General features: G+C 47.7%; 2 long non-coding RNA genes and 3 other non-coding genes across 5 annotated transcripts; 4 read left to right on the top strand and 1 right to left on the bottom strand.

The window, feature by feature from the left end:
- The first annotated feature begins 1,952 nt into the window (after window positions 1-1,952).
- Window positions 1,953-2,058, top strand: TRNAL-CAA (transfer RNA leucine (anticodon CAA)). The gene is made up of 2 exons: window positions 1,953-1,990; window positions 2,013-2,058. It is a non-coding gene; the product is annotated as a tRNA-Leu (tRNA).
- Window positions 1,959-5,140, top strand: LOC148107280 (uncharacterized). The gene is made up of 2 exons (XR_015722627.1): window positions 1,959-3,534; window positions 4,453-5,140. It is a non-coding gene; the product is annotated as an uncharacterized LOC148107280 (long non-coding RNA).
- A 1,608-nt stretch (window positions 5,141-6,748) lies between these two features.
- On the top strand, window positions 6,749-17,173 carry LOC123794454 (uncharacterized). The gene is made up of 3 exons (XR_015722626.1): window positions 6,749-8,415; window positions 12,274-12,415; window positions 15,337-17,173. It is a non-coding gene; the product is annotated as an uncharacterized LOC123794454 (long non-coding RNA).
- A 1,298-nt stretch (window positions 17,174-18,471) lies between these two features.
- On the bottom strand, window positions 18,472-18,544 carry TRNAR-CCG (transfer RNA arginine (anticodon CCG)). Its single transcript has one exon. It is a non-coding gene; the product is annotated as a tRNA-Arg (tRNA).
- An 8,199-nt stretch (window positions 18,545-26,743) lies between these two features.
- TRNAA-AGC (transfer RNA alanine (anticodon AGC)) lies at window positions 26,744-26,815 on the top strand. The gene has a single exon. It is a non-coding gene; the product is annotated as a tRNA-Ala (tRNA).
- The last annotated feature ends 548 nt before the right edge of the window (window positions 26,816-27,363 follow it).

Below are 27,363 nucleotides of genomic sequence, written 5' to 3' on the forward strand. Positions count from 1 at the left end.
GATTTTTGGATATGTTTTTAAGACCCACAAAAAAATAGATTCAAGGAACAGATTAAACAAGTCCTAGATTAAAATGTTTGGTTTAAAGAATTTTCTACAACAAATTTCATGTTTAGGTACAAAAAGTTATATAACCTTATATGAAAATGTCATGAAGTATTTTCTACACTATACTTGATGTATTTTCCAAGAGGGAAAAAAATTAAAATATCTAAAATAGATTAAGATTACAAGACCACCATAGAGCTTTTGAACATGCATGTGTTTACAGAATTAACAGTATACAAGATGTTTATTCCATATGGACCATAAAGAAATGAGGTGGTGACAACTATCCTTTGCACAACATTATCAATCACTTTAGCCACAAGTATGTCCTTGGTGTGCATGTACAAGAAATATGTTCATTTACTCATCAAATCACCTACGGGTTTATTTAGAGGTAAAGGTGAACGTGCAGAAATATGTGAAGTGTATTTTCTTTCTTTCAAACAACAACCCAAGCGTGGCACAAATAGCCTAAAATTATAAAATACTTAACTGGGCTTTTAGTTATCTACACAGATTGCTAAAATGTAAATTAAGTTGCCCAAATTAGCACATCAAGTAACAAAATTAGCCACAAAGCAGGCTGAAAACCATTAAATGTGTCATCAGTGTGAGTTTTAAAATAATTTCTATAGAAAAATTTTATTCACAAGGTAGCGTGACAGAAAATGCCACAGGAATGACACTGATGGCAGTAAGCTGCACGCACAGCAGCTTTGCATTTCATAGCTGCTTGTGTTTATAAAACTAAACCTCTCCAGTCACGCTCGTCACGTGGTCGTAGATTCGTAATGGGAGTGAATAAGGAATTCCGTAGAGTTCAAAGCCGTTTTCTCCTTCACTATCAAAAACAGGTGTGAAACCAAGGGCCTCTGGAAATCTAAGATAGAGCTACCAACACTCAAACTATCTTTTTCAGGAAGAAAAGAGACCTAACCTTTGCCTTGCAGAAAGAACAACGTTTTTGTGTGAATACAGAAAATAACCCATTGGGACAAAATGTACTTAAAATTCCCAAATCCGTCTCTGCTCCCTGAGCTGAGCCCCCAGCAGAGCGGCCGAGGCGAGTCGGACCCACGCGCTGAGCCCCTACCTTGCGCGCGGGCCGGTCCCGGAGCCGCTGCGGCCCTGCAAGGGCTGCTTCCGCGCCGTGTCCCAGCCCCCGGGGGCTCTCGGCGCAGCGGGAGGACGCGGGCTTATCGTCGCGGCTCGCGGCTTCCGGGCCCGGTGCTCGGAGGACTCCGCGCAGAGCTGGCAAAGCGGAGAAAGCCTGCGTCGGCAGGTGTGGCGCGGGGCCCCCGTCGTCCCCGACCTCACAGCGGACGCGCGGGGCTCGGCCCTGAGCGCCCCGAGGACCGGGAGTAGGGCCCCTGCTTTTGTCCCTGCTCCCGCCCCTGTCCTGTCCCTGTCCTGTTCCTGCCGCTGCCGCTGCCGCTGCCCCGGTCCCTGTCCCTACACAGATGAGCCCGGGCGCAGGCGCTTTCGGAACCCAACAGACTCCCGGGAGTGCGGGGCACTTGTGGGGACGCGGGGGCCATGCCACGGAATTGGGGTCTTCTGTTCGTGTGTTGTCGTTCCTCTCTCGTCAAAAGCAAAGCACTAGCGCGCCGGGACGTGCGTGAGGGCAAGAGCCTGGGAGCCGAGCAGAGGGCTGGGGAAGCCGGCTGTCGGTCCTCGAGGCGCGCCCGCCGCCGTGGGGCCGCGGGAAACCGTGTCCGCTCTCGCGCCGCGGCACCTGCGCTCCTCCCGCGGAGTTTCCTTTCCCATCCACAGGTGGCTCTGTCCTCCTCCCGGGCCGGCGGCGCCTCTGGCGTCAGCGCTCCCGCCAGCGCGCCGGTGTACGTCACAGAAGCGCCACTCCTCCACATCGACTTTAGTAGAAAACCTCTCATCTTTCGCAAGGTGTCAGGATGGCCGAGTGGTCTAAGGCGCCAGACTCAAGCTCCGCTTCCCCGCGCTGGGGATTCTGGTCTCCGAATGGAGGCGTGGGTTCGAATCCCACTTCTGACACATCATTTTTCTCCTCCCTCTAATTTCCTACACAACTAGACCGGTGGTAGTAGCATGAAAAGAGGTCCTACCAACCTATAGTATTAAAAACTGACCTAAAATTTTCTTACGGGGCTGTTAAAACACCGAAAATCTCGAAAGCTAAAATATCGCGATACATTTTGAAAGCTGAGCGATCTCGTGCAGACTTAAGGGAGCCGAGGCGACTAGAGGATGGCATCGCGAGATATGTGGAAAGCGCGAGATTTGGGGCTAGTCCCGCCTGCGGTGTGGAGGAGGGAGGCGTGATGGCGGTGTCTCTCTCCAGCGTCCCCGTCCCGTATACTCCCGCAGCACTTTCGCGCCGCCGCGCTGCCCAGGAAGCCCTGCACGGGCCCTCTGTGCCGCTCCGCGTGTCCCGCAGTCGTGCAGCCGCGGCCTGACGTTGTCTTTGTGCATCTCACGCGTCCTTGGCCCCCGCTGAGCACCGTCTTAACTGGAGACGAGAGCAGGACGGCCCTGCCGCCCTCCTCGCTGTTGGATTGTGTTCCTGCGCGTCTGCTGGGCCTGCGTTTGCATACGTGCCACCGTGGACAGCCGTTTGCACACGTGCGGTTCGCTGACACGTCCTCGCCCAGTACAGCCCGGTGCTCGCCGCGTGGACACGTCCTTCTTCCTGACAAGCGCGGCGCACCGTTCCCCGGGACACCTGCCCCCGGCTTCCTTTAGCCGCTTTTTTCCCCCTAAATATTTAAGGTATAGTTACCGTTCATCCGACAACTATTTCAGGCGTGCTTATGATGTGCCAGGGGCTGTGGCAGTAAAAGTAGAAACTAGGATAGGATAAACAAGTAAATTTAAAAAGAGCACGTTTCTGCCCTGTGCTTATGTTACAATTACACGGCTCTCGGCTCTGCCTCAGGAACACCTTCCACCCTCCCCTTCTCTCTCAGGAGAAGAGTTAAGTCCCGAGCCTTGAGACTAAACGCTTGAGGCCGGCTCTAGAAGATTCGTGTTTGAACCACCGTGTGTTCTGTCATCATGACCACTCGTGACCGTACCCACCTCATCACTGATTTGATGCGAATCGTCAAAGCGTGAGAGACGGTGCAGGTGAAAAGAAAGCTGTTTCACTCAACAACACGATTCTCGGGAGACATTCAGCATGGACAAGATCCACCTGCTCCACGTGCCGGGCCACAGTCTGAATTCAGACGGCGGAGCCCAAGGGTTTCAGTACCACCCACCAGCCTCACCCCTGCAGTATTTACATTAACTGCGGTCAAGTGAGATGTGAAATGAAATATGAAAGCTTAGCGAGGGGACATGAAACGAATTCTTACAAGATCTCTACTATTATTATTAAATACACACATGTACGGCACGTAATATCACATGCACGTATAACCACTGTCCTCATAAAATCGTTTTCAGAGGAGCAGATAAACGGATTTCTGAAGACTCTGGAAGAATTTGTAGCTTCTTATGGAGAACTGGGTGAGTTAGAGAAAGACAGGAAGATAATATGAGGGAGAGGAAATGGTAGCTGTTTCACCTGGAAAATTGTAGAAGGGAAGAGAATAAGGATGCTTCTGACTTCTCCTATGTCTGGCATATTGGATTTTAAAAGGTTAATTTTAGTTTTAAAACAAATACCAAAAAACATGATTACAGAATTTTTACAAAACTACTTCTTAGGAGGAACTGTCCCCTTTCTGTTCCACACACAAATGCGTCTTGGAATTATTGGGAAGAGACTTAACTTTCTCCACCCTTGCCTCTGTCCTCCCCATACGAAGAAAAATCCGAGGAAGAGTAATAGTTTTTCCTTCTTTGATCCGCATTTTTGGGTGGCACTAATGTTCAGCTGTGCTGTGGTCTCTTTAGCTCTTTGCATTGGTAGTTTTATGGAGTACCTGTGCCTTCACAGAGCTGCTGGGTTAGTGTATCTACTGGGTTGCAGGTATAGACATGGGAAGAAGGAGTAGAGACAGCCCAGTTTAGTCTCAGATCCAAACTGTGTTCTTCAGTCTACATTTGCCAGCCACAAGTTGGTATTTTCTTTCTGTCATTAGTGTATACCCCTGGTTTCCAAATTGTTAAAAGACTGTGTTAAAAAAAAAAAAAAAAGGTAAATTTATGACTGTTATACAAATGAGTATCTGTTGAATAATGTTACAACCAGTAAGATGTTACAACTGGCTTGAAAGAAAATTCATGATGAATCACGGGCCTGTATCTCTGAAACCAATAATACCTTCTATGTTAACTAATTGAATTTAAAGGAAAAAATGTAGAAGAAAATAAAATTAAAAATAAATTAAAAAAAAAATTCAAAGTACTACATATTTATAGACAATCCGGAATGCTGAAGTAAATTTACAAACAGATTTTTTTTTAACTGTCAATTTCCAGGGCAATGATCGTTTGCATTCCACTGGACATAATTGCATTTGCATCTTTGTGGATGAAAACCATTTGTACTGTTATCCATTTCCTACAACTCGGAGAGTCGTGAGACAGCTCAAAATCAATGAAAATCACTGTACAGACTGAATGTGTCCCTCCAAAATTCATATGTTGAAACCCTACCCCCAACGTCATGGTATTAGGAGACGGGATCTGTGGAAGGTAACTAGGATTAAGACGTCATGAGGTTAGAACCCTCCTAAATGGGATTGGGGGCATTGTAAGGAATCCTGGGAGACCCTGGTTCCCCACCGTGCTCTTCCACCATGTGAGAACACAGCAAGAAGACAGGCTTTCAGACACAGAAAAGGGCCCTCACGAGAACCCAGCCTCATGGACCACCCTGATCTGGGACTTTACACCTTCTGGAACTCTTAAGATACAAACTTCTGTTAGTTAAGCTGCCGGGTTTGTGGCATTCTGCTACAGCAGCTGCACTAAGACACTTGTCCTTCTCAACGTACCTTGGAAACTGGTGTCATCCATTTCAAACCTCTGAAAATTTTTCCTGACAAAACTCACAGTGGAGGTGGCTGTGATCATGACCTTCAAAACTGAAACATCTTCCTTATTTCACTAGTACGCTCATATGGAATTGGGTTTTAGAGCTGAATTTATTAAAAAGTGGGAAATAGGCATTTATCTCATCACATCGTGGCAAGCACCCTCCAGTTTGCAATAATTCTCCAGCCCACCAATAGCCTTTTTTTTTTTTTTTTCAGATTTTATTTTTAAGTGATCTCTACACCCAACATGGGGCTCAAACTGACAACGCCAAGATCAAGAGTCGTGTGCCCTGCTCGGTGAACCAGCCAGGTACCCCTGTAACTCTTGATTTTGTAATCTTGACTTTGTAATACTGAGGAGCTCAGTCTCCATGCTGGAGCTGGGTGAGGTCATCCATGTCTATAGCCTGTATCAATTGAAAGAGTTAAAGAGTGAAACTAGAAGTAAAGTATATATGTCTTGACCTGGAGAAACCTGCTAGAGGAGCTTGATCTGGACAGCTCAAGGAAGTTGGAAGATGTCCTTACATGTTATGAAGGGAAAGGGTATAAGATCGTTATTCCTTCCTTTCAAAATATGGTCACAAATCAAGAGATTATAATAAGAAAAGGGATCATAATAAGGCATGAGTTTGAAGGGTAGCAAAATATGCTTTTTTTGGCATAAGGATTATTTTGAGAAACAGCAGACACAGCAGAAGCTCTGAAAACAGAGTACAAGTTACCCTTTTGTAAGGGTGTCTCCCCTGTATGAGGAAGAGAAGGATGACCCCAAATCACAAGAAACAAGAAGGTACTAACAGACCTTACTGCTGTTTATACTTTTCTTGGTCAGCTCCCGTAACTGACCTCCCCTACACCCTCTTTGTTTCGTCTTTGGCAGAAGATGGTGTTCAAGCCTGAATTCTAAGCCACCTCTGACAGTCACTCATTTTTCCGTGGGTCTCTCCCACGTGTAGATGAGATATACACGTTAGTAAACTTGTGTTTTTCTCTCGTTCAACGCTTTTGTTACCGGGACCCCAACCAAGAACTTAGAAGGATAGAGGGAAAATTCTTTTTCCCCTCTTACAAGTTTCAGAATTCTACAAAAGCCTTTTCTGGGAGTTTCATCCATTGCTTCCTCTACTTAAAGTTAGGGGAAGCAATTAACATTTGTTCAGGTTTTAGAGCCCAAGTGAGTCTAGACAGGTTGTGGACTCTGAGTTAATCAAGCGATGGCTTTTCAAAGGTGTCAAACTGCAGAATTCTGCTGTCACAGGACTGGGAGGAAAACACTGCAGCTCAGTAAAATCATGAAGCCTGTGGCAAAAGGCCACCTCCCAGTTTAAAGTTCTTTGACTCTCAGACCATTGAACCTCATGCCTTATTCCAGGATCCAGTGAGGTAATGGTGCAACGTGCACCTGTTCCCAGGACAAAGAAAGATGTCTGCAGGTGCTGTGGGAGAAGCAAACCTAACTCTGGAGGGACGGGCACAGTGTTCACAGCTGGACGACCTGGAAGCAGTCTGGGGGCAGCCGACAGACACTGGGGCACCACTGAGAGCGCGAGACCGCCCGCGTCCTAGAGAGCCCTCCAGAGCGACCTTGGTTCCCCCCGCCGGCCGCTCTAGGACCCGCCTCTTTAAGGTCCACGGCAGCGGATCTTTACTTCCGCTCCCGCGGCGCGCGCGGCCCCGGCTCCCGTGGGAGACCTGCTCAGCCCTCAGAGGGGGCGGTGGGCCTGCAGGTGGGCGGCCGGAACCTGCCGGGAGGCTGCTGGAGGGGGCGGCGGGCCAGCAGCGGGGCGGCCGGAGGGCTGCCCCAGCCTGATTGGGCCCCTCTGCGCGCTCTTCGCCCGAACGCAGCCTCCCGGCGGCCCCGCGCACGCCGCCTCCTCCAGGCTGGCCGCCGGAGCTCCCGCGGGGCCGCGCGCTGTGCGGGGCGCGGGGAAGTATCACAGGAAGACGCTTGAACTCGAGACCGTCCCGGGCTTCCCTTTCGGAGCCCTGGAGTTACTTGGAATTGCAGAGTATTTCTTTTTAGCCTCATTGGTTGTGACATCAAGGAGACGTTGGCGGAAGGGAGAGCGGGGACTGGACTCGGGTCCCCCCACCCGGACGCCGCACCCCGCGCGCTCCGCCGTGAACTCCGTGCCTCTGGCGCCGCGCATCCGGCAGGAATGCGGAGGGAGGGGCTGAGCCCAGCGTCTGGCGGGCGCCGGACCCAAGCGGTCCGCACCGGGACGGACCCCCGCGCTGGGCTTTCACGGTAGAAGTCGCCCCCGGGGGTGGAGAGTCAACGCGTTCAGTGGCCGGGCCGCGCATGAAGACGCGGGACCTTGACGTGCGCCGGTGCTCATCCATCCCGCCTCCACCTGCTTGTACTCGCTCTTGCCCACCTGCGTGTGTGTGAAGCCCGCTCCCTGACCGCTCCTCGGCGCCAGCCTGAGAATTCTTTCCTCCCCGCGGCCGCGAGGGGCGGAGCAGCAGCCCCCGTGAAGCGGGGCCGGGAGCTCCCGTGAGGCCCCTTGGCCGCTCCTGTTGCTGGGCGAGCCCGGGGCCCCGCTGGGTATCAGCAGCGCTTCAGAAACCGGAAGGGACTCTTAGGTGTGAATGTGCTGTATAGACGGGGTACTCGCCCCTGGGGTGGAGACAGGGGTGTGGACTTCAGTAGCTGCGTCCCGGGTCGGTACCCAAGAGGGGGGGACACCTGCTCGTTGTGAATCGCAGAGGAAGGGGCAGCCAATTGGCGGGGCAGCAGGAAAAGCGAGAACCTTTCATTACCTGGCAGTTCGAGTTTGTGATCGCTCGTCTTTGCTTACGAACAACTATGGAAATTGTCTTTCTGTAGCGTGTGCATAACTTCAGCGGTTTTTTTCTATTGGTCTTTCTTTATAGTTTCCTGAGTCGGAATGTATCTGGCATCTCGGCCGTCCTGTTCTTCGTAGCGTTTCCTCCTCCTTTGCCACACTGAAGAACCTCGAGGGGAATCTCAGCCGAGAGAGCGTAGTGCACGCGGGGGGTTATTTCAGTCCAGCAGACCATGAAGCCAAGCGGAGCTGGAGCTTTGAGCCTCCGAGTCCGGAGGACCCTGTGGGGCTTGTGACCCTGAAGGTGGAGGAACGTGCGCGCATTCGGAAAGGAGACGCCCGCGTTCGAAGGGAGAAGCTGTGTACCAGGGAGCTCTTTCGCAGGTGCTCAGACAGTTTTGCTATCCAGAGACACCTGGACCCCTTGAGCTCTGAGTGGCACGGGGCTGGGTGAGCTCTGCCACCGATTGCCGAAGTCCAAGACCCCGGCGAGGAGCAGATGTTGGACCGGTTGGTGCCAGAGCAGTTCCAGACCGTCCTGCCCGAGGAGCTGCGGCCCGGGTGCGGGGAGCGGGCCGCGGCTGTGCTGGCGAGTCTGGAGGGGGAGCTGGGTGAGCTGGGAGAGCAGGTGGGACAGAATGGAGCTGTCCTTGGGGAGGGGTACAGGTCTCTGGTCTGCGGGGTGGGGGTGGGGCATCTACCCGGCACTTCCAGAGTGGACAACTTTCAGTGTTTTCTAAACATAGAGCTACTAGCTTAGGGGTTTGTTTTTATCCTGTTAGGATTTTTCAGGGATTTTTCTCTTACATCTGATTCTTTACTCTGTTGATGCCCTCGGGAAGAGAGGCAGATAGTGGAACATTGCTTCAGCAAGTGCAGATACCTAGCTACCAAAATGAATACGGAAAATGACCTTTTCCGCGTACAAATGAACCTCTCTTGCTGTTGTGCGATCTCCTGTTACTAGGCTCAAGGTCAGCTTTCTGGACGGGGTGTTCTGGTAACTCCTAGAATGTGCGCAGGGAGAGAGAGACTCACATTTGGTGCAGGGAGAGGAACAGCCCCACCAAGCCCAGCTGGGCCGTCCTGCACGGACAAACTGCAGCCATAGATGGCCGCGTGTTCGCGCTGCTGTTGTTTTCACCAGCTCGAGGGGGTACAATACAATCCAGCAGTTGTAAGAGTACAATTTCATGAGCTTTGACAAATAAGTCAATGGCCATAAAGCTGTCCACACGAAGTTTTCATGCTCTAGAAACATTCCTTCCTGCTCCTCTGAGTCAGTCCCTTCCCCATCTCAGACCACTGGCAGCTGCCAATTCGCTTTCTCTCACTGTAGTTTACTTACCTAGAACTTCGTAGAATCACAGCGTCGCCTTTTGTGTCTGGCTTCTTTCATTGCACAGCGATGCTTTGCGGTTCTTCTGTGTAGTACTGTCAGTAGTTCCTGCTCTTTCATTGCTGGGTAGAATTTCAGTGTATGGGTGTACCTTATTCATTTGCCAGTTAATAGACGTTTGGGTTGTATCTAGTTTTTGGCTATTATGAATGAAGTCTGTCTGAGAACACGCTTTCATTTCTCTTGGATAAGTATACGTAGAGGTGGTATTGCTGAGTCGGATAGTAAGTGTACTTAACGTTACAGGAAAACTGCCAGACTGATTTCCAAACTAGCTGTGCTGTTTTGCATTACCTTTAGTATTTGCTTTTTATCCAGAAAACATATTGTCCTAAATATTCACTAAGGGATCGCATAAATAGAGTGACATATTTGGTTCTTCAGCTTTAAAAAGTCAGTTGGAATGATTTTATCTTTTTTTTTTTTTTTTTAAGATTTTATTTATTTATTTGACAGAGAGAGAGCCAGAGAGCACAAGCAGGGGGAGCAGCAGAGGGAGAGGGAGATGCAGGCTCCTCGCTGAGCAGGGAGCCCGATGTAGGACTGGATCCTGGACCATGACCTGAGCCCAAGGCAGACGCTTCACCGGCTGAGCCACCCGGGAGCCCCCTGAATGATTTCATCTTACTTGTAAACACATATTGCAAGGAAAGATAGGCTTTCCTAATTACAGGGAATCTGTGCAGTCCTGGACTGATGAAGTTAGATCAGTGAGATTGTTGTGACTTCAAGTACCCGGGCGGGAGGCGGGAGGCGGGGGGGCTGATACAAGTCTACAGGGGTAGACCAAACTACCAAGTAGTTTGGACCAAGTAGACCCTGGACGACGTAAAGTGGTGTAGCCCAGTCACCTCACTGTCCGCAGGGATTCTAGGTTGGTAGCGACGGGTGTGGGCAGGTGGACCCACTTCCTCCTGTTGGTCCATTTCTTCTCCAGGACTAATGCGCTTTAATCATTGTAGCTTTCAAATACATTTTTAAAAGTTCTTTAAATTTTTATCTTTTTATTTAAATTCAAGTTAGGTAACATATAGTGTAGTATTGGTTTCTGGAGAATTCAGTGATTTGTCTCTGACACACAACGCCCAGTGCTCCCCACAGCAGGTGCCCTCCTTAGTGCCGTCCCCGGTCTGGCCCATCCCTGCCCCCCCACCTCTAGCAGCTCTGTTCTCCATCGTTTAGAGTCTCTTATGGTTTGCATTTTCATCTTACTTTATAAGATATATTTTTCATGTCTAGTAAGGCTGGTCCTCCTCACTGCTCTCTAACAGTGCTTTTCTGATTAGTATGTGTTCATTTTCCCCGGTGAACGTTAGTATCATGCTATTACCTCCCTCCTTCACCCCCTCCACTATTTGTGTTTACATTTGGATTACATTGAATTCCTAGATTAAGAGCGAGGCCTATATTTCTGTTTATTGAAGTCTTCCTTTTTATAAGGCAGCAGTTTTTTAAAATCCCAGTAGAAACCCTCCGCATTTGTTAAGGTTTTGTTTTTTAAATTTATTGTTATAAAAGGGATCCTTTTCCCATTACATGTTCTAACATCGTTTAAGCACTGTCAGCAAACTAAGTGGCCGTGTGAATTCTGAGTCTGGTGTTGATCGTGGATGATGTTACGTAGAAAAATGCAAGAAAGTCCTGACCGCCGATCAGCCATTAAAGGTGCAGCCGTGGCAGCAGAAAGAGTTCATGAATTCATATCCCGTGGTTTATATTGTCCCCAAATGCAGAGACTGTAAAGTTTAAACTTCCCTTTTTATTTTCATTTTAGGTGTTTTGTTTGTTTTGTTTGTTTTGTTTTGTTTTAAGCCAGACTTTATCAGGGAAGTGATTTTGCTGGGTAACATTTGGAAGCACAGATAATAATAATCCTATGGAAATGTTTCTAAATTTCTTTGTAATCCTTCAAATTTCAATGAGGGATCCCAGTTCAGTGTTTTCCTTTCATTGTCTACTTCTAAAATCCTCACACTGGAGTATGTCATACCGGAGAATTCAGTTGCAATTACTTTATATCAGCTGCAGATAAAATACTCTTGCAGGGCCCCTTCTCATGGGTACGAATGTTCGATCAGGGGACACCGGGGGACTGTGACATCCTTGCTGCCCGTGGTGGGGCAATCGCACATTCACCCAGTGTGTTGGGCATTACTACAGAGTGTGATTGAAGAAGGACATCCGTGCCTGCTGCCAGCAGAAGAGCTCCCTGGTCCTGATGCTGAGGGCTCTGTTCCCGGAGCAGCCCCTGGGGTGCACGCAGCTGTGAGCTTTGCTCCGACAGAGCACCTGGGGGGAGCTGAAGGCCCTGTCCTTGCAGGGTCTGCATTCCACTTCGATGGGGTCCTCTTGCTCTAACGGGACTCTTGAAGAAGAAAGGACATTGTTCGTATTTAATGACTTAAAGAGAAAAGCAGGGATCAGACTGGATTCCAGGTTTTGCTTGGCTTGTTTGATGATAAAGGCATACAACTCCTGTCACGATAGTGTTTTGTTACTACAGAATGCTTATGGTCCTGTGAGAATTATTCCTTTTGACTAAACCATATTGTGTTTAGTGCAATTTGAGTTTCTTTTATTCGTTTTCCCAATCCCACTAGCTTTTCTGTGTTCTCTTTCTTTTTTTTAAGCTTATTTAAGTAAGTGCTACACCGAAGGTGGGACTTGAACTCATAACCCCAACATCAGGAGCTGAGTGCTTCTCTGATGGTGCTCCGTCCATGTTCTTTCACTCACACTTCCGTGTGTCACACACTTGTATGTGTATAGCAAGCCTGGCAGGCTCCAAGTGCTGGTGTGCAAAATGAAAACTGAAAACACTATTATTTTATTTTTTTATTTTTAAAGGTTTTATTTATTTATTTGACAGAGAGAGAGACAGCCAGGGAGAGAGGGAACACAAGCAGGGGGAGTGGGAGAGGCAGAAGCAGGCTCCCAGTGGAGGAGCCCGATATGGGGCTCAATCCCAGGACCCCGGGATCACGCCCTGAGCCGAAGGCAGACGCTTAAAGACTGAGCCACCCAGGCGCCCCTATTCTATTTTTTTTAAAAGGTTTTATTTATTTGACAGAGAGTGCACAAGCAGGAGGAGCAGCAGAGGGAGAAGCAGGACCCAGGGACTCGGTCCCAGGACTCCCGGATCATGACCTGAGCTGAAGGGAGACGCTTCATGGACTAAGGCACCCAGGCGCCCCCGAACACATTTTTTAAAAGTATGTCAAATATAGGAATAAATAAAATTATTACAGTCAGACAGTAGAATGCAATATGGCAATTAAAGGAAATAAACTATGTCTGTGGCTGTTGACAAGAATAGGGGCCAAAATTCCAATGTTGGTTGAAGAAAGAAGTTGCTGAGTGTGTGGTATCATTCCTATAAAGTTTTAAGAGCACATTGTACTATTTATTACCGGAGATGTGACCATGTAGGTAAAGATAACAATAACGAGAGCAACTAATTTAATTCCCTCCCAGACCAGACTAGAAAGATTTTTAAAAATGCACAAACCCACAACAGCAAGGAAAATGGAAGGGCAGTTAACATTTTAGAAGCAGGAAAGCAGATTGACTAAGGCTAATTGATTTTGCAAGTTTCGTCAGTGACAAATCTCAGTTCACACAGTGGATGGAAGGCAACAGCAGTTATGTCTGTGAGTGAGCGTGCAGGCGGCCGCGGAAACAAGGAAAGTTCGTGTAAGTTGTTTAAGAAGCACTTAGATTCTGGGGTCTCCGGCCCGTTCCTCACTGCTGGTTGTGATTGCTTCTCTGTCACAGGTGGATACTGGAGACTGTTCTCTAGAAAGGGTGGCTATACTGAGAGATGGTCAGCCCAGGGGAGGAGAGGTGTGCCATACTGAGATGGGATGCCGTGAATGCATGCTCAGTGATTGCTGAGACTGCCCCCTCCGCTGTGCCGCCCCCATCCCTCAGAAAAACTGAGCAGTTCATGCAGAGTCCCCATATACCCCCTCCTCCTCTTCACAGTACAGTTTCCCTTATTAACACTTTGCATTAGTTTTTTGTTACATTTGTTACATGTTGTTACATTTGGTACAATCGATGCTAATGCTGATACATTATTTACTAAAGTTCATAGTTTACATTAGGGCTCACCCTTTGTGCTGTACGATTCTGTAGGTTTTGACAAATGTACAGTGTCCTGTACCCATCATGACAGTCCCATACATGACAGATTCTCTGCCCTGGGGGTCACTCTGCCTGTTCTCAAGTGAACCCAAGGCAACACTGATCCTGTTACTGTCTCTGTAGTTTGCTTTTCCCCAGGGTGTCATGGAGCTGGAATCACACAGTATGTAGCCTTCTTTCACTTAGAAGTATGCATTGAAGGCTCTTGCATGCCTTTTCATGGCTTGATAGTTCTTTTTAATTACTGAGGTTTGTTAATTCAATTAGGCTCCAGTTGCAAGTAAGACTGAACTGTGCTCTCTTCTTTATCAAAAGTGGTGCGTTTCTTTTATCTGAATGCCACGTAGTGTGATAAGTGAATTAAAGCAGGAGGTCATTAGACGGAGGGGCCTGTTGCTCTGGCGGCTTATGTAAGTCGGCCAGACTCCGCCTACCGATGCTTCGAGGTTTCAGAATTACATTCAGTGGTTGCAAACAGCCAAGGAGGCGTTAAGCTACAGACAGTCAGCACTTTCCTTCTCCTTTTTTTCTTTTTCCTTTAAGTAGGCTCCATACCCAGCCTGGAGCCCAGTGTGGGGCTCCAACCCAAGACCCCGAGATCAAGGCCTGAGTTGAGATAGGAGTCAGCTGCTTAACTCACTGACTTGATATGTGTTAGATAACTATAAAGCCATGGGTCTGAAGCTACAACTTTTATTATTAATCATTAATTTCTAAAGTGTCAGAACAAAAGGAAAAGCATTTTAAATATCAGAACTAAAAAGCACATACTCAAAGAATAAAAATCCTTTAAGTAAATGTAATTTTGTGGAAACTCGTTGCATGGTCTGCCTTTTTCCTCCTTTCCCTACAGGTGTAGAAATACATTTTGGTTTTTGCAGTTAAGAACCAATGTCCCCTGCTGACAGAGCCTTTCAGTCTTCCCTCACCTCACTGCCTCATTCTCTTTTTCTAGGTTTCTTTTTGTTCTTGTTTTTTGTTTTCTTTTTTTAGTAATTTCCACACCCAACATGGGGCTTGAACCTATGACCCCAAGATCAAGAGTAACACACTCTTCCAACTGACCAGCCAGGCACCCTTTGAGAACATAGACCTCTTCGCAGAATAAGAATTTAGGTGGACGGCACTTTCGGACAGCCCACAGATTGTGAAAGAAATCGTAGCAGTTCTCTCGGGGGGTCATCATTCCCTGTCCCCAGCATTCAGTTCCCAGTCACTGCTCCGTCTTTCCTTGGATCTTTACACAGAGCAGCTTGCTTGTAAGTGAATCCAGTGTGCGTAGGCAAGGCCACACGGCCGTGTACCAACTGCAACTGTTTGGAGGATAACAGAAGGTCCGCACATCACTTCTCTGGATTTTGACGTGTGCAGAACAGTGCTCGCTTGGGCACGCGTACACCAGTGTTAAAGTGAACGGATCCGTGTGGGCCCCGCGCAAGGATGACATGTAAATTCAGGAAGCGTTCCATATCTTTAAAAGAAAAAAATTAAAAATTAAATCAAGCAGGAAATGCGGGTTTGACTAAGCTATCCTTGGACTAACTAAATTTCACCCTAACAGTTGAGTTCCTATCATTGTGAAGTCAATATTCCCCAGGGTAAAGCTTGTCTAAGATCTAAAAGTCAAGTTAAAATTCACATGAATGGTGGAGAGCTCCTGCTTCACTAAAAATGAAGATACATTTTTAAAAGGGGCAGAATATTCAGCATAGAAAGTAGGTGCAGAGGACAGGTGACCAACGTCCCTGATAGCTGCACAGACGAGCGAGCACAAACGAGGCGAATGTGCTCCAGCAGCAGAAGGCGCCCAGGGAAACCACGGGACAAGTACCCAAACGCGACTTCTCTCTGCATCATTAGACCAGGACTCTTTAGTACAGAATTCAGCGAGTTCTCTGCTCTGGGATCCTTAATAAATTTGATGTAGAATTTGTGAAAATGACACAGTATTCCTATTTTAAGTGCATTTCATTCAATTTTATTACAGATATCCCCCTTTCATGGAACATGAGATAAAAAGAGACTGTGTTTCACCACTTAAGACAGCGTGCCCTTCCTCAACACTATGAAGGGCATTTATGAAAAACCCACAGTGAACATCATCCTCAATGTTGAAACACTGAAAACGCTTTCTCCCTAAGACCGGAATGTGGCAAGGGTGCCTCTCTCCCCACTATGCTATTCACGTTGTACTGAATGTTCCAATCAGAGCAATTGGACAAGAAGAATCTAAGGCCTCCGGATTGGGAAGGAAGTAAACATGCAGTCTCTACTCACCGAGGACACGATCCCAAAGAACCCACAGGAGCTAACAAGTGACCTCGGCAAGTTGCAGAGTACAAGACAGTCACACACAAGTCAGTTCCGTTTCTATCTACCGGCAGTGAACAGCAATCCATACAGACAGTGAAGAAAGCAATCCCAATTATAATAGCTTTTGAAGAATAAAATACCTGGGAATGAATTCAGCCAAGGAGGTGAAAGACTTGTACGCTGAAATCTATAAACATTCCCGAGAGAAAAGAAGAAAAGAGGACCCAGAAAGGACATCCAGGGTCCCTAAATAGGGAGACCAATGTTGTGACGGTGTTAATAGTACCCAGAGTGGTCTACAATCAATATAATTCCTATCAGGGTTCCAACAATCTTTTCTGCAGAAAAGAAAACGCCGTTCCTCCAATTCATACTACATTTCAATATGAATTGCTGAAGCGATCTTAGAAGAACAAAGGCGGAGGGCTCACACTTCCGATTTCAAAGCTTAGTGAAAGCTCAGGTAACCGAAGCTGTGTGGTTAATGGCGTAAGGGTGGACATACAGACCAGTGGAGTAGAATGGGGAGTCCACCAAAAAACAAATAATCCAATTTGAAAATGGGCAGAAGACCTGAATGTTCTCCAAAGAAGACGCATAGATGGCTAAGAGACACATGAAAAAATGCTCCACGTCACTCATCACCAGGGAAATGCAAGTCAAAACCACAAGATGTCCCCTCACACCTGTCAGCATGACTAAAATCAAAACCACAGAAACAACAAGTGTTGGTGAGGATGTGCAGAAAAAGGAAACTTGTGCACTGTTGGTGGGAATGCAAACTGGTGCAGCCACTGTGGGAAACAGTATGGAGCCTCCTCAAAAAGTTAAAATAGAACTGCCCTAGACTCCACGTTTGTATTTACCCTCCAAATACAAAAACGCTAATTCAAAGAGATATAGCCACACCTGTGTGTGTTGCAGCCTTATTGACAACAGCCAAATTACGGAAGCAGCCCAGGTGTCTGTCGACTGATGAATGGATGAAGAAGGTGAGGTTCATGTACACAACGGACTATTACTCGGCCTCAGAAAGGATGAAATCGTGCCATTTGCAACAACACAGCTGGCTCTGGAGACTATTGCACTAAGCGAAATAAGTCAGAGAAAGACAAATGCCACATGACCTCACTCATGTGCAGTTTAAGAAACAAAACAAATGAACGAAAGGGAGAGAGACCAAGACACAGACTCTCAACTACGGAGAACAAACTGATGGTCACCAGAGGGGAGGTGGGCGGGGGATGGGGGACATAGGTGATGGGATCAGGAGCACACTTACCGTGGCAAGCACGGAGTCATGAATGGGACTGTCGGCTCATTACATTGCACCCCTGAAACCAATACAACACCATTTGTTAAGTATACCGGAAGTAAAATTTAAGAACTAATAAAAAGAATTGAGAGTTCAGAAACAAACCCATATGTTTATGATCAAATGATTTTTTAAAAAACATGAATAATGATTAAATGATTAAAAAATCATTTATATGTGTATTATTAGTTGTGATTTAAAATAATGATTAAATGATTAAAAAATCATTTATATGTGTATTATTAGTTGTGATTTAAAAACCTATAAAATTTTCCATCTTAACCATTTTTAAGTGTGGTAAGTAGTGTTAGTATATTTATATGGTGGAAGAGATCGGCAGAACTCTTTTTATCTTGCAAAATTGAAACTTTATACCCATTTGACGATTTCACATTTTCCTTTCCCCCACTGAATGGTAACCACCATTCTACTTTGTTTTTTATGAATTGGACTGTCTTAGAAACTGTGTAAGTGGAATCATACAGTATTTGTCTTTTTGTGACTGGCTTATTTCACTTAACAAGCTCAAGGTTTATCCATGTTGTAGCATGTGACAGGGTTTCCTTCCTTTTTAAAACAAAGTAATATTCCATTGTATGAATATACAGATTTTGTTTATCCATTTATCCTTCCAAGGATATTTGGGTTTCTTTCACCTCTAGACTATTGTGAATAATGCTGCTATGAACATGGGTGTGCTGCTGCTTTCAATTCTTCTGGATCTATACCCAGAAGTGGAATTGCTGGATCATTTTTTTAGTGGTACTATTTTTAATTTTTTGAGGAACCTCCCCGCTGTTCAGATCCATTTATGGCATTTGCACTCGTGCTAAAAACTGAACCCATCACGACTCAACTAACAGAAGTTGCTCCGGAGGACAGTTCAGTTTAGGACAAAAGCCTTCGTGCCTTCTGTCTTTATTTAGGCTTCTCTCTGCGATCGCTGTTTGGGAGGTAGTGCTGTATTTATGGTAGCTAAAGGAAATCTGGAGAACACTGATTTCAAACCACGTACAAAGCCCCAGTCATAGGGAATCCTGTGCCTAGAAATTCAACCCACCCTTACCCCCTTTTCACTGATTTTTTCAGTGAACCCTTCCCCTCCCCCCCCCCCAAAAAAAAGTTCAGTGACCTGAGCTTAGGGAAGAGCAGGTGTCTCCAGGTTGTCCACGAGTTAGCAGTTTCTCCTGCCAGGATTACTCTGCCTGAAGACCCCGCCCCCCATCCGTGTTCCTGATCTCAGCCTGTCGCTTATCCCCCTTCCTAGGACTTGTAACAAATTTTGGTCATTGTGTTTCTGTCTACTTGATGTCATCTGTCTACTAGAAAGGAAGCGCCTTGAGGACACACCTGCTACTTGCGTCTTGTCCGTCGGTGAAGCAAGTGTCGCACAGCAGACAGCTCGCGTGCGCTTGTTAAATGAGAAGGAAAAGGCTGCTCAGCGGACCGGAGGGAACCATACACGCCTTACCCGCCGGCAGCGGAAGAAAACAGCGACCACGAAGGGACTCGAACCCTCAATCTTCTGATCCGGAATCAGACGCCTTATCCATTAGGCCACGCGGCCAGTTGGTAGGTCTATTTTACTACGTTGGGTATAAAGAGTGTATGGCGCAGTGGGGAGGGGTCCTTCCCGCGGCCCGTGCTGGGGATGCTGCTACTACAGAGCTGCTCGAGGTTAGCTCCACCGACAGCTGAGCTACGGACCCTGCAGGGCCCGCGAGGACGCACAGCTGAACCACCGACAGTGCGGAGCCCGCGAGCGCGCACAGCTGAACCACGGACCCTGCAGGGCCCTCAAGGACGCACAGCTGAACCACGGACCCTGCAGGGCCTGCGAAGGCGCACAGCTGAGCCACGGACCGTGCAGAGCCCTCAAGGGCGCACAGCTGAGCCACGAACCGTGCAGGGCCCGCGAGCGCTCACAGCTGAACCACGGACAGTGCAGAGCCCTTAAGGACGCACAGCTGAACCACCGACCCTGCAGGGCCCACGAGGACGCACAGTTGAGCCACGGACCGTGCAGAGCCCTCAAGGGCGCACAGCTGAGCCACGAACCGTGCAGGGCCCGCGAGGGCGCACAGCTGCACGTCAGGAAAGGCAGGCTGGCTGCTGGAGGGGAGCATCACTGAGGCGTTGACCGATGCTCGGAGAGCCGGCGCAGGTGCGCGGGGCTGATGCTGCCACCTGCTTGGGGCCCGCCTGGGGCCGCCTGGAGGCCTCGAGGGCGCTGCGGGCCGGGGAGGCCGCACAAGCCCGGAGGAAGGCTGGCCACTCCGTGTCTGTGAGCTCCGGGGACAAGGAGTGGAACTGTCCTCGACGCGGTGGTGTCCCCTGACTCGTTTGCGGCTTAGTCCACCGAGCAGCAGCGGTTTGGAAAAGCTTCACGGCCACCAGGAGTGTGGGTGGAACAGGGGAGGTGTGAATCGTCCAACCCTAGAAGTAAAGCAGTAACCCCCGTCTGTCCAGGGACTTGATGGTTGGGTCCCTTGAAAATGACGAGTTGTTTGAAGCAAACCCAAGTCAAAGCAAAGTTCTCTCCTCCGCTCTCCCACTCTCCCACGGAGAGGGCCTCTCCTGCCAATGTCGCCCATGTCTGCAGGTTTTCTCCAGCAGTATCTTCCCTGGGGATTAAGGCAAAACCCACATTCTGGCCCAATCCTCCGGTCAGCATTTTTGGAGTGCCTGCTGGGGAGGGCTGGGGTCCAGGCACCCGGACCAGGGAGAGACGCGCGTGCGCGGAGGGTGTCCCAGAAGGAGCGCAAGATGCGTCCTAATAACACGTGGGTTATAGAAATAGCTGCAGAGCACAAAAAGAGACAGAAATATCCCAATTCATTTTAGGAAGGTAGTGTAGGGGAGGAAAAAGTGACCCCTTTGGGTCTCTGGCTGTGTCCAAAAATTAAAAGGACAAAGAGATTAACAGGAAGAAAGTATGGAAATTTATTAGATGTAAGTTTTGGGTGACATGGGCACCTTCATGAGGAAGTGAAGACCCTAAGAAACGGTGTAAGCTGAATATTTTTATGCTGGGTTTGATGAAGAGTGGGTAGCCAGAGAGAAATGGTATACGTCAAAAAGTATGGGGTAAGTGTAGTAAATTGGGCGAGGCTCAGCAAAGCCTGTTCGTTAGGATTCTTCTTGATTTTCCTTTGTTTTCTGGACATTCCTTTCCTCTCAGTACAGGGAAGGGGCCTCTCACTAGATGGTCTTATGACCTATTTCGCGGGTAGGAGAAATGGCTGCTGCCATTTTGGGGGGATCATGCCCTGAACCACACCATATCCCTTGGGTAAAAGGTGAAAGATTTGCAATTCCTGTTCACCAAGCATTGTCACTCTAACATATTTATTTCTGCAAGGAGTGGGGGTCCTCAGTCAATTACTTTCGGAATAGGGCCGTGAGAAAATAATTTCAGTGAAATGCAAGATCTAACCACGGAAGTTCAAACCTCCAGTCTAAGTAATGCTCTGCCAACTGAGCTATTTAGTGATTCAACGTTATGTGGATTCTTTGCTCAAGGCAATCTTCCAGTAGATTGGCTTCCCAGACTGCTAGTATCGACCAGGGAAAGTGCCCGAGCCCTGGGGAGGGCTGGATGGACAGAGACGAATGTGTCCTCTGTTTTCAGCAAACTAAGTAATGGCTGGGCCCACTTGCCACAAACCTCACTGAAAAAAAGCTTCACACGTTCTCCCTAAATCTATTGGACCCTAACTTCTGTCTCTCTCCCCTTCCCCTCCTTTGCCTGATTAACAAATTTTCCTTCCCCCATTCATAATTAGAAATCAACATATTTGCACTGCCTTAAAAGTAACTTTAGGGCTAAAATCTTAGAATTTATACTTCAGAGAGCAAACAAGGAAATGTGAAGGAAGGGGGAAAAAAGGGAAAACATTCCTACATTATAATATTTACATCTACAGCTATCTATAGCTGTCTAATCCCAATTTGTTAAATCACAGGGCTGCAAAAGTTTCTGCATTTTCGTTAACCATGACATGCCCCTCAGTTCCTTAGGGAGGCAAAGGAATGCTGCTTTCCACTAATACAGAAAGGTATGGTTGAATATCTGGGAGCTTTTCCCTGAAAGGGTGATGGGGGCAATAGGGAGGGTTAGGGGTTGGGGAGTAGGACTGACATACAGCCCAGCAAACTATAGACCTGCCAGTTCTGTTATGGCCCAAAAGGCAGAAACAAAACCAATTGACACATAATTCTGAGACAAAGAGCATGCTAGAGTTTGTGATTTTATTAATAATCTTTTGATCAAAGAGTGAAAATACAGATGGGAAGAATCTTAATACCCCTAACAAACAAATTTAGAAATTTGAAGGTGGACTGCAGGTCCAAGCTGGGAAGAAGGTTTGCGTGACAATTAAGTAGCACTCTTTAGAAACTTCCAGAGGAGGTAATGTTGAACTTCTTTTTTAAAAAAAAATTTTATTTAAATTCAGTTAGCCAAGGTATAGAACATCGTTAGTTTCTGATCTAATGTTCAATGATTCATTAGTTGAGTGTGTCACCCAGTGCTCATCACACCACGTTGAACATCTGACGTCTAAACTCTTTACTGGATTCTCTTGGATTTTTATCTTGACATCATTACATCTCTCCTAACCCAATTTTGTACTTTTTCTTTCTTCCCTTCATTGTTCTTGTACTTGGTTAGACTAGACCGACCACATTATTCTTTAAATATGATGTTGGCTTTGGATTCACAAGGACGATCTTGTTTTAGTTTTAGGATATGGTAGAAGCACAGAAACAATCTTCTCCAATCTGCCTGGGAAAGTTTCTGATTTTTGAGTTTTTTTTCCTTTTTAGTCGCCATGCTGTATGATGTATCCCCAGGACTTACTTGTCTTATAACTGGAAGTTTGCACCTTTTAACTCTCTTCACCTATCTTGCCCCCACTCTGGCAACCACTGATCTGTTCTCTGTATGTATGAGGGTTTGGGCGGCTTTGTTTTCTTTTAGGTTCTGCTTATAAATGAGATCATAATGGTATTTGTGTCTCTGTCTATTTATTGCACTCGGCATAAAGGCCTCAGGGTCCATGCCTGTTGTCACAAACGGCAGGGTTTCCTTGTCTTTCTGGCTGGACAGTATTCCATTTTATATCTATCTATCCACACGCACATGCATATGTACATATATATAAATAAAATGTGCTGTATATCACCCATTCATCTGTCGACGCATACATAGGCTTTTTTCTCATACCCTGGCTATTGTAAGTAACGCTTCAGTAACCATAGGGTGCAGATACCGTTTCCACTTTGTGTTTTGCTTTCTTTGGACAAATACCCAGAAGGGGAATTGCTGGATCATATGGTAGTTCTGTTTTTAATTTTTGGGGATCCTCTATACTGTTTTCCATAGTAGCTGCACCAATTTGGATTATGAATTTTTCCAAATTCCTTTTGACACCTACTGAATTCATTTCATGTTTTCTCCTTCAAGCTATTAATTCATCTTAATAATGATTTTTTTCTTGATGATAGATCATTCTCATGTTCCTGGGAAAGTATTAGTTCAATACGGTGCTCACTGTAACATGCTAACAGTCTGTTCATAATTTTTGCAACAATACACATGAATGAGATCAGTCTTCTGTTTCCTTTTCATTCAGCTTTGGAAAGGTTTGGAGTCAAGTTTACACAAGCTACTTTAAATGAATTGGAAAACTTATTTTTTTAAAAAAATTCTTTATTCAAATTCAATGCAGTTAACATATAGTGTATTATTAGTTTTAGGGGTAGAATTTAGTGATTCATCAGTCCTATGTAAGACCCAGTGCTCATCACAACATGTACCCTCCTTAATACCCATCCCCCAGTGACCCTATCCCCCCCCACCTCCCCTCCAGCAGCCCTCAGTTTGTTTCCCAGAGTTAAGAGTCTCTTATGGTTTGCCTCCCTCTCTATTTTCATCTTATTTTATTTTTCCTTCCCTTCCCCTATGAGGAAAATGTAATTTTTAAAAATATACTGCAGAACACTGTAAATGCCATTGGAAGTGTACATAATGTTATTTCACAGCCTGCCATCATTTAGGTGGCCACATTGCTTTTCTTTCACCAGCTGCTCAAGGATTTCTGAAAATTGTTACTATATCCTGAATATGCTGTGGGTTCTATGCGAGATGTGGAGCTGCTCCGATAAGACACGTGAGAACTGCTGATGGAACGAACTGGGGATAATGAGGGGCAGCTCAAGTTCCCTGAAAACCAGTAATTTCAGGCTTCTTTTCTTTTTTATATTCATTTATTTTTCTCAACAAATAATTTATTTTTTAAATTTTTTATTATGTTATGTTAGTAATCAGGCTTATTTTCTTTTTGCGTTACAGAATTGTCCAATAAGAAATTATTTCAAGTCAGAGTACCTCAGCTTTGAGAATGTTCTTCTCTAGCAAGAAAAGAAAGCCGAGACTGAGGTCAGAAGGTGAGCTTCAAATTGGCCGTACGTCCTTACCTTGCTAAGCAGTACTGGGCACAAGGAAGGGGTGTGCCGCTCCTGGTACTAATGTTTCCCAACATGACGTCAAACAATTCGTGGCCAACACAGTCAAACAGTTAGTGGTACCGTGGCCACAAATAACTCTTAGCAGCGTCTAGGTTAGAAAGCAACGCTGTTGTGAGCAGGACTCAAGCTGGCAGAGGGGAGCCCCAGGAGAGTTCAAGTCAACGTCACAGCACTGGACTCTCAATTCCTTATATATCTATATCAATCATAATGTTTTGCTTTGGGTAACAATGTTTGGGGTAAACATGCATGATTTTTATATTTTTTTATTAAAAAGACTGTATTTATTTATTTAAGAGGGAGAGAGAGCGCAAGAGCACAAGAGTAGGGAGAGGGAGAAGCAGACTGAGCAGGGAGCCCGACGCAGGGCTCAATCCCAGGACCCTGAGATCATGACCTGAGCCAAAGGCAGACACTTAACCAACTGAGCCACCCAGGTGTCCCAAGATGCATGATTTTTAAAATTCAGTGGCAGGGCAGATGCCCATCCTCTGGAACCAATGCTTATATACTATTGGGGGCCATCTTTAGGAAAAAAATACAAAAGTGTGAATACAAAATTAGCTAGGAAAGTAAATATTTATTTAGAGTAAGAAATTAAATTGAAACAAATTACAAATTTTGAAATGTTGATGAATTCCACAAACATCACAAAAAGTTAACTTATTAATATACCTTTGTTTTTTCTATGTTATTTAGCTGCATTATTTTTATTACTTTTCACATAACAACAGTTTTGTAGTATTATTTTCTTTAGAGAGAAATAGATAATTCAGTCTTCTAACATGGTTAAATTATTTCTTCAATATAGTTTAGAAGAGGTGTTGGTTTTTTGTTTTTTCCTCACAACTTATTGTTGGCAATGCCAAGCATATTTTCAAACTGTTGTTACATTTGGGGAATCCTTGAAGGCTTTTTGTTTGTTTGTTTGTTTTTAAGATTTATTTATTTGAGAGACAGAGTGCAGGGGAGAGGGAGAGAGAATCCCAAGGAAACTCTGCACTGAGTGGGAAGCCCTCCTGGGGCTCAATCTCACAACCCTGAGATCATGGCCTGAGATGAAACCAAGGGTCAGGTGCTTAACCCGCTGAGCCCCCGAGGCACCCCTGAAGTTGTTTTCATATGTGAACCGCATTTCCACTCTTGCACAGCATCCTGGGAAGAGAGAGTGAAAAAGAACCTTGGCCCGTGAGGGAAGTGTGGCGGGAAGCTCAGATCTCCAAGTCCTCCTGCTGAATTCAAGATGCTTTTCTGGTGTTTAAAAAATGATTAAGGAAAACCACTGAGGTGAAACAAACAAACTTCAACTCTTCGTGAAATGGATAGTCTCCTTGCAGAGAACTGCAAAATGGTGTAAAAGGCAGGAAGCTTTTATAGCAGGAAGACTAAAGAACAAGGAAGAGAAAAACAACAATTTGCTGGTTGGCTGGGGCCACGTCAACCTTGTTCGGGGCCAGAAGGCCCAGTTGGCCTGGTGTTTGGGGAATCACCGGATACTCTGCAGTTCTGGCCAAGCAGGTCATTCACAGGGATGTGGCAGTTACCTAAATTTCGGTTTGCTGACGTGACACCCCCTGGCAGGAGTGGCTCCAACTTGGGCTCGGAAAGCGATTTCAACAAGTGTTTATGTGAGAAGAAGGAAATAACAGAGAAGTCCCATCCCACTGACCACAAATAAAAACAAGTAACTAAGCAGAAATCCTACAGCTCCCAGCTCACTAGCTTGGTGAAAGACAGGGACACCCACGTTACTCAAGTGACGGGTGTGCATCCCGTGAGGGCACGCTGTGTCTTCAACTTGGAGACTCTAAGCCCTTCCTTCTGTTCAGAAGGTCCTATCCTTCCATCTCCGCAGCCTCTGCTGGTTGAGGCCTTCACCCTGTTCCACTGGACGAGCGCCCGTACCACCACCAGGCCTCCTTCCCTAGGGCGGACAGACCGGGTCCATGATTAATCAGACGTTGAGCAACTGGCTGTGCAATCGTGTGGCAGCCCTGGCTCTGCCTTTATCCCCCCAGTTCTGCTCCTCGGATTTGCTTCGAGCTTCAGCTGCGTGTGAGCAGCAGAAGGCCAGCGGCACGTGTAAGGCCTCCAGGGCCAAGCCCGGCTCAACGGTTCTTCCCTTGGAGGAGAAGGACGTGGTTTGCACGCCCATGGATAGAGCTCGATCCTCGGATCCTGTCAGTACAATGCGCTCGGAGGCCTACATCCAGAAACTTCGTGTTTTTCTGAGAATCTTGTAAAGCATACGCATTTGCGCGCACCCTGTGTTTTCTCTGCGCAAGATTCCCAACGAAGCACGCGAAGGGGGAGGCGAGCAGCAGAGCCGGTGCTGCAGTCAGGAGGCCCACTCCCCACCCGGCCCTGCTGCCCGACGACCACAGGCTGGTTCCCGCGCCCAGACAGATGCAGATGGGGACAGAGCTAGCGATGCCGGGGAGGGAAAGCAGCCGTTCTTCAGATGCCGAGACTTAGGGACTTCGAGGGCAAGGAAAGCAATTCACAAAAAGATGGCAAGGGTCAATGCTTGGTAATACAGCTCTGCCCGGCGTGCCGAGAAGTCTGTCTTGTGTTCAGACCAGCTTGTCCGCGGGACAGCTCTCCTCCCGGTGCAGGCTCCCCGTCTGAATTCTTCGGGCAGTCAACTAAGCGGGCGATCAAGAGTCCTTCCCGAGTCCGTTGGGGCTTGATTGCCCTACCCTGGAAATAATCCGCATGCACAGCGGCGCACTGCGGCGCGGCCCACGCAGCACAGTCTGGAGCCCGCTGGGCGGTGAGCGGCCTTTGCAGACCCAGCCTCCCGCGACAAGGCCCGCCTTCCGCGTCTTTGCAGTCGGGGCGGGCTCCGGCCGGAAGAGGGCGCTGCAGGGCCGCCGCGCCCGCGAGCGGCTCCTTCCCCGCGGTTCCCGGTCCGCGCCGTCCGTGTCTCGCCGCGGCAGGTGCGCCCCCGCGGGTGCCCCACGCGCGCAGTTCCCCTCCCATCTTGCGTGCCCCCGGCTCTCCGGCCGCCCTCCCCGCACGGAGGCCCCTCGCAGACCTCGCCCTGCGCCCGGCCGCGCGTCCCCGGCAGGTGGCGACGGAGTGAGGTCTGCGGACCAGACGGGGAGCCCGGCCGCAGGACGGTCTAGGACGGAGAGTCCTAGGACTGACCTCGACGTGGCCAGCCGCCGTTTGTCGCGGCGGCAACCGGTGGCGAGAAGCCATAGGTGCGTTTCCGAGCCTGCTGCAAGCGTGAGGGGGTGTAGCTCAGTGGTAGAGCGCGTGCTTAGCATGCACGAGGCCCCGGGTTCAATCCCCGGCACCTCCACTTTTGAGAATCCGCTTTTGCTTGCCCTCCAGCCTGGCGGCCTTATCGTTTGTTAAACTGTGTCTGCTGCGCGCTTCTTTTCTCGTTCTTTCCTTCTCTTGCAGTTCTCTGAACTCACAGGAAAAGCCAGGAGAGCTCACGCGTCTCCGCTCCAGGCCCGGAGCGGCACCCCGGACGCCAGGTCTGCAGCACCTGCTCCTGCGGATTCCCCGACCCCGAGAGCACGCGCGGCACCGCGTCAACCAGCGCGGCACAGAAATGCCAGACCGCAGCATGACCGAAGAGAAGACGCGCACGAAGGGCAAGGCGAGAAGAGAAGCAGGGCGCGGTGCCGGGAAGTTCCCCGCAGCTGCCCTGGCGCTCTCTTCTGCAGCCGTTCCACCCTCCTCCGGGGACACGCGCCTTCCTTTCCGGGTCGGTTTCCCACCCCCTCCCTCTGCCGTTATACGTTCTGTGCATTTCTGTGACTCGCTGCTCCTGACTAATTACAGGAACTTTTAAGGCATAAAGCAAGCTTCGGGTCTGGATAAAAATCCTTCTTATCTGAC

The sequence above is a fragment of the Ursus americanus genome, chromosome 32 (genome assembly GCF_024610735.1).
Source record: "Ursus americanus isolate L20-20 chromosome 32, mUrsAme1.1.p, whole genome shotgun sequence".
NCBI classification, from domain to species: domain Eukaryota; kingdom Metazoa; phylum Chordata; class Mammalia; order Carnivora; family Ursidae; genus Ursus; species Ursus americanus.